This window comes from Canis aureus, chromosome 35, assembly GCF_053574225.1.
Source record: "Canis aureus isolate CA01 chromosome 35, VMU_Caureus_v.1.0, whole genome shotgun sequence".
Classification (NCBI taxonomy): domain Eukaryota; kingdom Metazoa; phylum Chordata; class Mammalia; order Carnivora; family Canidae; genus Canis; species Canis aureus.
Window position 1 is genome coordinate 10,254,000 of NC_135645.1, and position 12,452 is coordinate 10,266,451.

The following is a 12,452-nucleotide window of genomic DNA, read 5'->3' on the forward strand; positions in this document are numbered from 1 at the left end:
AGGTGATAGTTATTAGAAATCACATTTTGTCTAGGAGCAAGGAAGACTATTTTGGTTAGTCAAACTAAGAATAAGATGAAGCTTGCGACCTTGCAAGGCAGTGAATTTGTTTTCAGTTGAAGTGAGCAAGTAGAGATTTCCTGACCACCCATCAAAGAGACACTCCAAAATGCCACTTTTTCCTAGTAACAAGAGGTGTCTTAGACCATACAAATGCGATTTAAGAATTCAGTAGATGTAAATAAATCCCCATCCTATCTTTGATCCACAAACAGGATAATGTGAAGGAGGCTTACATTGAATACTGCATATGATGAAGTACATAGGGAACTTGGTGCTGGTGAACCGAAAGCATAGAGTTAAAGTTGAGCTGAAGGTATGAGCAGAGTGGAAAGAAAGAATTTTAAAAAATAGCCTCTTGGCTATTTTCCAAAGTTGGCGGTGAATGATAGAACATCCTGCCAGTCAGCAGGAAGTTGCTGCCAGCTGGCAGAGCCAAAGGATTGGATCAGAATGGTGGAATGGTCCAACAGGAGAAGGAATCCTGAAGTTTCTTTCTGGGTTCTGGGAGTGTGTGTGTGTGCATGTGTGTGTGTGTAAGAGAATGAATGTAGTTTTTAAGAAAGGCGAAGAAAAGGGAATGGCCTCAGAAGATAATTCAAAACTAAGAAGAGGGGGGATCAACAGTGGAAATGGAGGCCAAAAAAAAAAAAAAAAAGATAAGAACATGAATCTAAAAGAAATGAACAGAGTCCACATGGAAAAGCAAAGTGATCAGGAAGCCAGATCTACCCTGGCTCAAGTGGCAAAGGAAAAATTCAATTTGTGAATGGAGTCAGCAGTGCCACCTCTTCCAGCCAGTGAGCTCAGTGGATTCACTCAGCAGGTTCACTCTAGGCTTTTTTATTATCCCGGTCTTAACAAAATTAGGAAGTAAGGTGCTTGACGTTGCCCCTCCACTCCTCTCTTGATAGGTCATTTGCAGCTAGAAACAGGCTCCATCAAGAACCCTTTGAGTAGGGCCTGCCCTTTCTGAGACCACAAACCACCCTTTCCTCCAGATGGTGCCCCTTTCTCTGTGGCCATTCTTGCCTTGGGATCCACACTGGAAGAGTGCCAGAGAAATGTCTTATTCTTAGTAAGCAGACACTTTATCTTCTAAATGATATAATGGTAAATTATCTGTGGTCTTTGCTGATGAGACTAGGTTAGGTGAGTCTTCTAGTTATTTCTTTCCCAGCCGGGCAGCGTGCAATCGGATAAGGATTTTCCATATAAGTATGCCCCGTCTTTTGTTGTCCAAATCAGAGTGTCTGCTCTAGCCATGGATATCAAACTTAGTCAAAATGAAGTTTGGTAGGGTTTTGAAGAGGTGTGTGTGAGTTTCTGTCACAATCGGATCTCATAAATCGACATCTTTCTTCCTAAATACACTTCATCTAGTTTGAGTAATATAATCTACCTAAGCATTGGATTATACTTCTAAGTGGAGTTTTTTTGTGCAACAACAGAGAATTATGGAAAGGCCATTAAAGGTCTAACACTTTGAGTTTTCAGGTCTCCTTCTGTGTCATGTACATTCTGGAGCATGACTTAATTTTAAAATGGGAGAAAAAGGAAAAATTATTGCTGGCATTATGATGTTGAATAAGGTTTATAATAGCAATAATCCCCCATGAAAACAGTTGTTATCATAGTTAATGCCCATTTTGTCAGTGTGTTAACCTTCCCTGGCTCTGCCTCGGGCCATTAAACGGCCAGCCATTTGTTAAGCACCCCGGAGCAAGCAATTTCAGAGGGAATATTGCTGAGCTCATTTACTAAGTAAAGCACCTGAGAAGACAGTGATAAACTCTACACAGGTACATGTACGCACACATCTCTACATATACCTTTCCTAAGTCCTTCCTTGAAGAATATCATATTCTATTATTAGTTCCGGAATAGTCAGAGCAGTTCCACAGGCCCACGGTGTCCATTACTAACACAGGCTATCCCAAACTTAGGCTTTTGGGCACCTGCCCTAGCTGTCTTCTGCCGTTCTTCCCATGTCCAACTGGTATCACTGTTTAGAGTATTTGATAATTTTAACTCTGACCCTCAAGAGTAGGCCATGCCTTTAAGATGCTCAAAGATATGGGATGCCTGAGTGGCTCAGTGGTTGAGCACCTGCCTTTGGCTCAGGGCATGATCCCAGATTCCCGGGTTCAAGTCCCACATTGGGATCCCTGCATGGAGCCTCTTTCTCCCTCTGCCTGTATTTCTGCCTCTCTCTGTGTGTGTCTCTCATGAATGGATGAATAAAATCTTTTAAAAAAATGCTCAAAGATATAACTAAAGACAGAGTAAAAGTGATGTTACTTGCAGCCAGGAGCAAAATAAGAAAAGGAAGGAATAAGATGCTTCTACCATCCAGGAACATCTGTCCCTTCAATGGACAGAACTTTGTGGTAAATTTCTTCTTTTGGTTCTGTTTTTTATTTCCCCAATAAGTTATTTCTATTGCTAATTTAGTCAGTTATTAGATACATCCAATGTTATCTCTTTTAATGAGAGTAACATATTCACTCTTTCAGTCCTAATAACATCTTTATGAGGTTTGCAACTGATGGGCACAGAACAGAATTTGAACACAGGCTTTTTGACTTCCGTCCCAAGCTTTTCATCACCACTATATCATGCATCAATCTCCATTTCAAAACAGAACAGGCAAGATTCCTAGTAAGTGGCTGCCTCTGATCTCGTTGGCGTCGCATGCCAGTTCTGTACCAGACCAGGTATCAGTTATCACGGTGGTTACTGGTGTTTGTTCCGGTCAGCTATTAGTTATTGTCCAGGGAGGCTGCATTCAATACATCTTTCCTATGTGTGAGCTGGTTTTCAAAGTCACAACAAAGCAGAGTTCAAATCCTGATCAAGAACATTATAATGGACTTTGTTAAAATTTGCTTATTCTTTTACTCTGGAAATAATTCCATACTCTGTTACTCTAGTCGCTCATTTGGTCCAGATTTATAGAACTCTAATTTTGAAAAGGATTTACCTAATTAGTTAAAGGTAGCTGCAACTATTCTCAACTACTTTGCTTCAGGGGAGAGCTATTTTAACCCAATGTCATTTCAAAGAAGAATAATACAGGTATGTTACATAAGTTTTGACATAATTAGTCATTCCATTAATGAAATAATTGGACCTCCTTAATCAAAGGTGGAACCTCTTCCTTAAAGCTTAGTTTGAGGAATCAAATGGGCGTAACAGTAGGAGGTACAAAGATTGTTTCAGAAGAGACAGAGAAAATTTTAATGAGAGAGAAATCTTTTCTCATTAAACTTCTAATTTGGAAAGGCTTTGTTCTATTTTTAATTTTTACTTCCCATCATCATTTTCACCATAGTTAACATTGTTAACTGCTAATGTTGGATGAGTATCATGTATGATGCATGCAAAACAATCACAGAGGACAAGCAGGAAACCATAGATTGTTTGTCAGAATATGGTGAGTCCTTGATTTCTTATATTGACCGAATGAAGTCTGAGAGCAATTTCTATAAAATCAGAGATGATCCTACACTATTAGTCGTTGTCTTTAATTGTCTCAGCAACCCAATACTTACAGATTAAGAGAGCCCAGTTAGTATTTAAAAACAAAGAATCCCCCCCCCAGACATCTTAAATTTACACAAGAACTGATGTAGAGTTATGAGTATATCTCAAACTCATGCTTTTCCAAGCACTTGAAACATAGTAATATTATGTTGGAAGAAGTAGGAAGTTAGTTCGTTAGTGTATGCTTATCAGTTATTTGCATAAGTGGTCTTTTTTATCATCACTTTGCTGTCCAGGGTTTTCACTTGTGTTCCATCTGGCAGAAAGCCATAGAAATCTTGGTGTTTCTCAGACTAAGTAAAGTTTCTTACTTCTTCAGTCCTTGATGTTCTATAGAATTGAGGTGTTAAAAAGCAAAAAAAAAAAAAAAAAAAAAAAATTACAGACAGGTGTCCAGTATGAGGATGAGTAAAACTGAGTTGTGGGATTTCTGCAAATCTAGTAACATAAACATACACTATAGCCTTGTAGACAAGGGTGTTGCTGCAAGTCGTTCATTCATGCTAATTTTTAAAGAATACGTCAAGATCAGTTGTAAGATGTCTCTAAATGATACGGTCTAATGATAAAATGTGAAAGCTTGCAAACAAAGTTTTTACTAATTTAGGACAGATTCAAGATAATCCCTATAATAATGTCATTTTTTATTCCTTAACGTTATGATCCATTTCCTTAAGTGGGAAAGTGGTAGAAAAGCCTACAATTAAAAAAAAAATGTGTAGAATCCTTGGTATGTTCTTTGAAATGCATCCTGTGTGTTGATGCCACACCAACTACCTTGCATAGCCAGTTTGAAAAATGTTAACAACATTTGCTTTAAGGGGGACCAAGGGAGAGAGATTCTCATACAGTGTCAGGACCAGTGGAATCCTGGCATAATAAGCAACCATACCCAGAGTTAGGGTGTTCAGCAGGAGGAAGAGCAGAGTAGGGTTCCCTGATTTGTCCCTCTCTTGCTGTTTTTTAATAGCTGCTCTGAGATAATTTTGGATGAAATGCCCTCATTGTGGCAGTGTAAATTTGAAGTGGCAAAGTCTGACTTAAAACTGAACTCTGGGGGATCCCTGGGTGGCTTAGCGGTTTGGCGCCTTCCTTTGGCCCAGGGCGTGATCCTGGGGCCCCGGGATCGAGTCCCGCATCGGGCTCCCGGCGTGGAGCCTGCTTCTCCCTCTGCCTGTGTCTCTGCCTCTCTTTCTCTCTCTGTGTCTATCATGAATAAATAAATAAAATCTTAAAAAAAAAATAAAACTGAACTCTGCACCTGGTACGCAAAAGAGATGTTACCTGAAGTAAGCATGCATTGGAAGGAAGATACCAGTTGCCCCAGGGAGAGGAGATCATTAATACTTTTTGGAATCTCAGGGCCCTGTGAGAAAGACAGAGTCTGAGCCCAAGTAAAACATCGTCAGGGTGTCAGGGCACCAGACTGAATGAGGCAGGGCCCGAGCTGCAGGTGAATGTGTTTGTATGACCTGAGTCTGCTTTTTCTGCCCAGGAAGGGAGGCTATCGGGGGTTGTGACTCTTCAGCTCTGTGCTAAGAATCAGCAGAGTGGGCTGTATTGAAAACAGTTTTTGATTTGAGCATATGGGCATATTTCTCTTGTTCCCACTTCCCTTTTGTAACTCTCCCAGCTGCCTGGAGCTTTTCCGCACAGCTTTCTTACATTCATTGCACATTGAGTTTTAGAGACATGGCTTTTTAAAAGTATAATTTAATAAAAACCCGGAACAGCAACAGCTGTTGCTCATCCCCTTTGTCCTGTTTCTTATCAAATTCTCAGTTAGTTAGAGTAGCATTGGCATGGAAGACTAGAAACCTTAAACAATACCAAAGGGATCTAGCCTCAGTTTTTTTTTTTTCCCCCAACCATAGTAGAGCTGCATGGACAGCACCTCCTTTTACTTGCAAGCTCCTTTATATACATATACACACAGGGACTCATATTATCATCTTGACTAGTGCCTTGAATCAGAGTAAGTATACTTTGATTTGAACCCAGGTGTCTCTGACTCCAAAGACCAAGCTCTTTCCTTTAATGTACTGTCTTCTGGGAGTGGATGGGGAGGAAGACACCTCCTCCACCATTCCCTGTGACGTAGGTATTAGACCTCAATATTTGGGAAAATATTAGTGCTCCAGAAAAAAAAAATAATAATTAAAAAATTTCAAAGTCATCTATGCATGAATGAACAAGAGTTTGTTTTGGGGACAGCAAAAACCCTGGAGCCCTGCCCACTCTGAGCTACTGTCCCCGACCATTGGTTGCAAGGAAAGAAGCAAGAACTGGTCTATCAATCTGACTGATTTGTTGTTTAATCAAAAATCTATACACTTGTTAAAAGATCATTATCTATTTTTCATTATCCACTTGATCTTTCTAGTTCACAGATTTAGAAAAGAAGAAATATGCATTTCTCTCTTCCAGATGTATAACAAAGTCGTCCAGCATGGATGCACTCTATATTAGAAATGAATCAGGCATCTTAACTGCTGTTACTTTGAGGTCCATAACTGATGAGAATTTGTAAACTCTAACTTCCCTGTTTAAGGAAAAGAAAAAAAAAAAAAAGAAAGGAAGAAAAAAAGAGAAAGATTATTACTGGCTGATACAAGTTTGAGAGGTTAAAGAAAAAAAAAAAACCTGTTTATACATTTTGTTTTTAAAATTCAAAGCATTATAAAGCATTATGGCCAAGGCTGCCTCTACATTCTAAAAGGTTTTTTTTTTTTTTTTCCAAAGGAGGTCTTTATGAAGGTGCATTAGCATGTGTAAATTAAGATTCTACATATACTATGGAATAAAAGCAAGCATTCAGAGACAGCCCAAAGGCTAATTAAATACATATCTTCATGTGGGCTGCAGCAGATAGTCTCGCATTTAACAGCATTCCCTTGCTTATTGCTTTCTCTGTTTGGAAGGGTTCTTGTCTTTCATTTTGATAACTACCAATCCTTGGGTAAAGCAACTATTACCTAAGACAGTTCATTAGAAAATGATTTTCTTCCACATATGCACAGTCAACATCATTTTAATTAACGTATTTATGAGATATTTTCCTTATTCTTGTAGATTATTCTTTAATAAATCAATAACCTAGTGTTTTAATGACTCCACACCCCAGTCAAAATAAAGATAGGCAAAGCCGGTTTTTAGTGTATGTTGGCCATTGTGTTTCACATGGGGCAAAAGCAAGGATGTGTGGAAGGGTCTAGAAAACGTGTCCTCACCGCAGGATATAAGGCAGAGCCCAGGTGTGATTCCCCTGCCCCCAGCACCAATACCACACGCTCGGACACACTAGCTGTAATTATTTACGTGGCTGAGTAATGGGCTTTACAGTCAGAACCTTCGAGTTGACATGATTCTGTTGTTAGTATCCTCCTCCATACCCCCACAGTCTCACCCCCCCCACCCCGCAAAGAAGCCCCAGGAAAATAAATGTAAATTGATTCAATAAAGCTCTTTCTTCACTAATATGCAAATTAAGAGAGAGCCATTTGAGAGTGAAGATTGATACACAAAGATAATAGACATATAGTCACAGACACTTCTCAGAAGACAGAATTTGATGTATTGTGATTGTTCAGCTTTTTTCTCTCCAGGAGGTCATCCCCTCCCTATTATGTAGTCCTTTTCATTAACGTAGCCAAGAAAACAAACGCACTGCTCTTTTTTCCCCAGATTGGTCTAGACGTTCTGTATCAGACTTGTTAGTGGCACCAGTAATACTCATTTCTCATCATATCTTCAGGTTACACATAAATATATTGATCATATTTACAGTACAAGTATATGGCAGTGGTGCTTGGTATTATTACATATTTGAAAAAAATATAAGAATGAATCAAAGAATATATACATCATTAATGTAGAACATCCAAATTTGTCTCCAGGTCCCTGTTCTACAGATGAAGAATTAAAGAGAAATAAGGCTGTGTTTTGTCTGAGGCTACACCAATTTTGTGAATAAAATAAGGAATGATTACTGGACCAAAGAATTCTTTAACAAGCTTCATTCTCTCCTCAAACCGCAGCTCAGCTGTTCCTTTTTCTCCCAAACACTATTACCCATCTCCATAGGATGAACAGGTTGCTGCTTCTTTGTTCTCTCACATTACCCTATGTGTGCACTCAGCATACGATATTGACATTTGATATTAATGCATCTCTCCTTTACACTAAACTCTAAGATTTTTGATGACAAGAACCAAGTCATATTAATCTGTACAACCATATCTAGTTCAATGCCTGCAATGAAATCAATTCTTAGTAAAAGTTGTTGAATTAGATGGAACCACTTTAAATAGCCAACTCTCACAGTGCATTTATATGTGATTGATATTCCCCCAAAATATTTACTCATAACTTTCCGGAATATATTATGGAAAGTGACATATAACATTAATGACTTTTTTTTAGAGGCTAAATCTTGGCAAGCTTGAGGTGCAAGACATTAATTCATTTTGTGCAAAATAAGCACTTTTAATACTATGGTTTTACTTTCAACAGTTTTATAGGGATTAATATAATGACTGAGTATCAATGATGAGCTTCTCTAAAACCGGGCAAGAAGATAAGTGATAGATAACTAATCCATATCAAGACATCCTGAGGGTTGCCAAGAGTTATGAAAAATCATTTACCTTCTGATTTTCTTTAGAATGCCTACCATCTTATGCCAAGAATAGTTTGCTATCAAGACTCATTGATTAAGGGTGCATCTGCTGAGATGGTGTCTATAATTAGGCCAGAAAATAGTCCCAGATCCTTAATTTTCTCCTCCATGGCCATCACTGATACTTAACTCCTGTCCTTAGAGCTACCTTTTCCCCCATAAGAGTATCTACACACTTCAGAGAAGATAGAATTCCATTTCTACTCTTCTTTATGTGTTTTGTCTTCTATGAAAAGCCATCCAGTCATCTGACAACGCTGCCCTTCATGCTGACATAGACCACTTTCCCTCAAGTCAGTGCCATATGGACAATTGAAAGTTAATTTCTGGCACCTCCTGAGCATCATTGTGTATAAATATGCCTGGACTTGTTTCAGGAAGGACAACTCACATCAATTATCTTTTCATATCTTTTAATATTTATAGTGAAAAAAACCCACACATTTTATACTGGTGATGACCCAAACAGCATGAATCATATCCCATCTAAAGCAAAAAAAAAACATCTGAAGATTCTAAGATAAAGTTAAAGAAGCTTTTATTTTTTATTTTTATTTTTTTTTAACATTTCAGTGGACCAGAGACAAGAATGTGCTTCATTAAGATAGAATCATAAGCTGCTTGAGGGTAAGGGACATTTCATTATTTGGCTCTACCTTCCATAGCTCCTTACATGACATTAAGGATCTACATTGTTTAAAATAAATATTTGCTCATTTATTAAGTATCAGACTGGTTATTACAGATGGAAAGCCACAGCATGAGGTTCTTCTATGCACAGTTCTTATTTATTTATTCTTCTTTCTTCATTTCTAGAATTGCTCCTGGGACATATGCATGATCACACTCCCTTGTGTTCCTAGGTGGCCTCAAGTTGCCTGCCACACTGCTGATCACACACTGCGTGAAAATCACACAGCCTCTTAATGTGACAGCTCCAGGGGCTGAGATGAAGCCAGGGAGAAGGCATGGCTTTGTCAGTCAAATAGCTTTGAAAACTGATTTCTCTAAAGGTTGTGATTTTCCTGAGATCCCTCAGATTTCTCTGATGTGATTTCTCTAGAATCCTTCTGTTTCGGAAACAGTGGTATCTACAGAAGACATTGATCTGAGACTTAGGAGCTCAGGTTTTTGTTTGTTTCTACTTTTGTGTTATCACTGCAACTCAATTAGGGGCCTTGAAGAAGATCTTGAATATTCCACTTTGTGATTTGGAAGATAAATAAAATTATATAGCTTAAGTCCTTAATTCCATATAAGCAATAGAGCTGGAACCCTATGGTAATATTTAGAGCACTGCAGCTGAACCCATTAAGAAGCTGAAAAAATGGTGAGCACCGTTAATCCTTCAGAAGTTAAAACACAAGACCCCTGTTGTGCAAAGTTTCAGGTATTCTAACTGTAACCCTGAACTCACTCAAGACTTGGTAAATATTTCTCTATTCTCAGGTCAACACTTAAAGAAACAGACGTCTGTCATTAATCTCTCTCTCTCTCTCTCTCTCTCTTTGACATCTTATTGAGCATTAAAACAGAGTAGTGTTTTACCTTGATTCTTCCTGTATAATCACAAAGCAAAATTACTCCTTCTGCATGACTTCACAAAGCACCTAGCTAGAACACGTAGATTAGTAGCTTCAGGTATTGAATTATTAGTGGCATCTGAATAGGACTTTTGTAGAAACTTATCACCTGTGTCCTCAGAAATTTCAGGCTAATGGGATACACTTTAGGATTTGGAAAGATGCAGAGCCCCTTATATTACTCGTTAGAAAAAAAGCATCGGTCAACCATTAATATCTGTCTTTTGTCCCTCGCTCCTAGACTCCAGCAATCTGGCTCTGACCTCTGCTAGAAGAAAAGTAAATAAATCAAGCAATGACAACATTTAGGGAAATCATTTAAAAAGTATTTGTTGATTTGATTTTAATGTACACATTATTTTAAGAAAAAATACGACGATTTGCTCCTTCACGTGTGACTTCCAGCTGATTCCTGCATGTGGCTATGAGTCTTAGTCTGAATCTAGTGTAAATCACTCACAGTGACAGAAATATTTTCTTTGTTTTTCCATTCATTCACACCTGGTTGTGAAATATTTCCCAGTTGCATTTCCATTCATCTTCACCCCAGCAGGGTGTCTGTGTTTTAGTGGTCCCGCTAGGTTTGTCCCGCTTTGCCAAAGCTTCAGGACTAAACCTGCTGTGCTCATGACGGCTTGGGAAGGGGAGTACCTTATCTGAAAGGAGAGGTATCTTGTAGGATTACTCAGTCTCTGAACAGATAAGGTAAACAAGACCATTTTGGAATGAAACCTGCAATATCTAAGAGACACGGCCCTGTCCCAATGCTTCATCCTGCCCCTACCCTGTTCTGTTTCTCTGCTTCTTCCTTTGAGGGCCCATTCTCCCCTGGCTTGCTCAAAATTGCCTTATTCTTTCATTTTCCCAGATCAGCTCTGCTATTCCTGGGTCTTTCTTCATCCTTTGGTTTCCAGGTGACCTATTTGCTCTTTGTATACTTGCTTTCTCCTGGGGCCATCACATGTGAACAGATGAAGATATTTTCCTTGCCGTAGTAAGGTCAGACACTGGCAGCAAAGAACCTGGCTATTGCTTATTTACCTTTGAGGCTCGGCTCGAATGAATCTTCTTTAGGTTAAATGGCCCCTCCTCTGTCTTTCCATAGCTCTGGCCCATCCTTCTGATGTGAAACTTGTATTATGGCTACATCATGTTGATTTCTTCCCCTTTCTTCCTCTATCACCCCCCTATCTTCCTGAGGTAGGGCCTTGACCTTTGAATATTTAATGCTTAGAATGATGCAAACTATGTGATAGGTGTTGAAGAAGTTATTACAAAGTGCATTAGCCTTCATAGGTCATATCATTAAATAGTGATTATCCAAGTTTGTGACTTTATCTCTTTCCATAACTGCAAGCCAAGGGCTTTAAAGGATGGGGGAGACCTGATTGATCGTCTGCTGGAATGGTGGGAACCAGGTCAGGCTTTTTTCATCTCTGTAGGTTTGAAATAGAAAACATTAGCAGGGGTGAAATGCTTTAAATAGGATAAGTGGGCTGGATCAGATAAGATAGAAAGTACCACATACTACAAAATTCCACATGGCAAATGATATATTTTTTTTCTGGTTTAAAAAATTATAAAAAAAAAAACAACAAATAAACAAAATACCTGATTATTCTTTCTAGCCTATGGCTTATTCACTGTGCCTGACTTTGCTGGCTCTGACTAGAAGTGTGCTCTGTCTAAGGGTATTTCTGGGCCAGCTTAGTTTTTTTCCAGCATATAAAAGTCTCCATGGGGTCCTGTATAAGGAATTTATCCTCAGTTCCGGTCAGGGTTACAGGAGGGGAAAAATGAGACCTACCAACTACTTTCCTTTGAAGGACAGAGAAAATGTACATTGAAAGATGAATTATATCCTGGACCTTGTTTCATTACCACCTCCTGCCAATTATGTGGTGGGAGAAAGGATGATGTTTCATAGAATTTAATAGATTTCTGAGCTAGAAGGCGCCTCAGAAATCATCCAACACAATTCCCTTATTTTATAAATGAGGAAACTGAGGTTAGGAGAGGTTAAGTGACATGTGCAGGAGGGTAGGAAATGGCAGAGCGGGGCTGGAATCCAATTTCCCTAACCACCAGTCGGCCCTCCTCACCGCCTTCATGCGACCTGAAGAAACAAAGAGCTCGGTGGGGCTCCTCTCCCTCCGCAGTGCTTTCTTTTGCTCCTCTAGCTGTCTTCTCACTATTCAGGGACTTCTAACTCCCATAAGTCTCTCTTCATCTTTCAAAATTCATTTTCAGGAAAGTGACTCACACCGTATTTTTATGTAACTATTAAACCTTAATATTAGGGCATTTTTAAACCAGACTTATAAGGATGTTGAAATAAAGGACTAAATAAAGAAGAGGGTTTCTCCATGATATCAGAGTCCAGCTCACCTTAGTTGACATGACGTCTTTCAAAAATAAAAGCAATATCTGCATGAAGTTAGAAATTCAAAAAACCCAGAAAGGTAAACTCTAAGATTCCTTTTCCCATAGTCACTGGCTCTAGTGGAAGTTGCTATTAACAGATTTTATCTACAGCTCAGCAAAATTTTGAATGCTTTATGCATAAACCAGCATAGCTAGTTGAG

General features: G+C 38.9%; 1 long non-coding RNA gene across 5 annotated transcripts in view; it reads left to right on the forward strand.

Annotated features, from left to right (window-relative positions):
• Positions 1 to 7,854, forward strand: part of LOC144305144 (uncharacterized) — a 611,557-nt gene extending 603,703 nt beyond the window's left edge. The window contains exon 6 of one of the 5 annotated variants that reach the window (XR_013372178.1): positions 7,503 to 7,853. This is a non-coding gene — a long non-coding RNA (uncharacterized LOC144305144). Of the gene's footprint in view, positions 1 to 7,502 lie in introns of all 5 variants that reach the window. The other 4 variants (XR_013372180.1, XR_013372176.1, XR_013372177.1 and 1 more) reach the window with 4 other exon arrangements.
• The last annotated feature ends 4,598 nt before the right edge of the window (positions 7,855 to 12,452 follow it).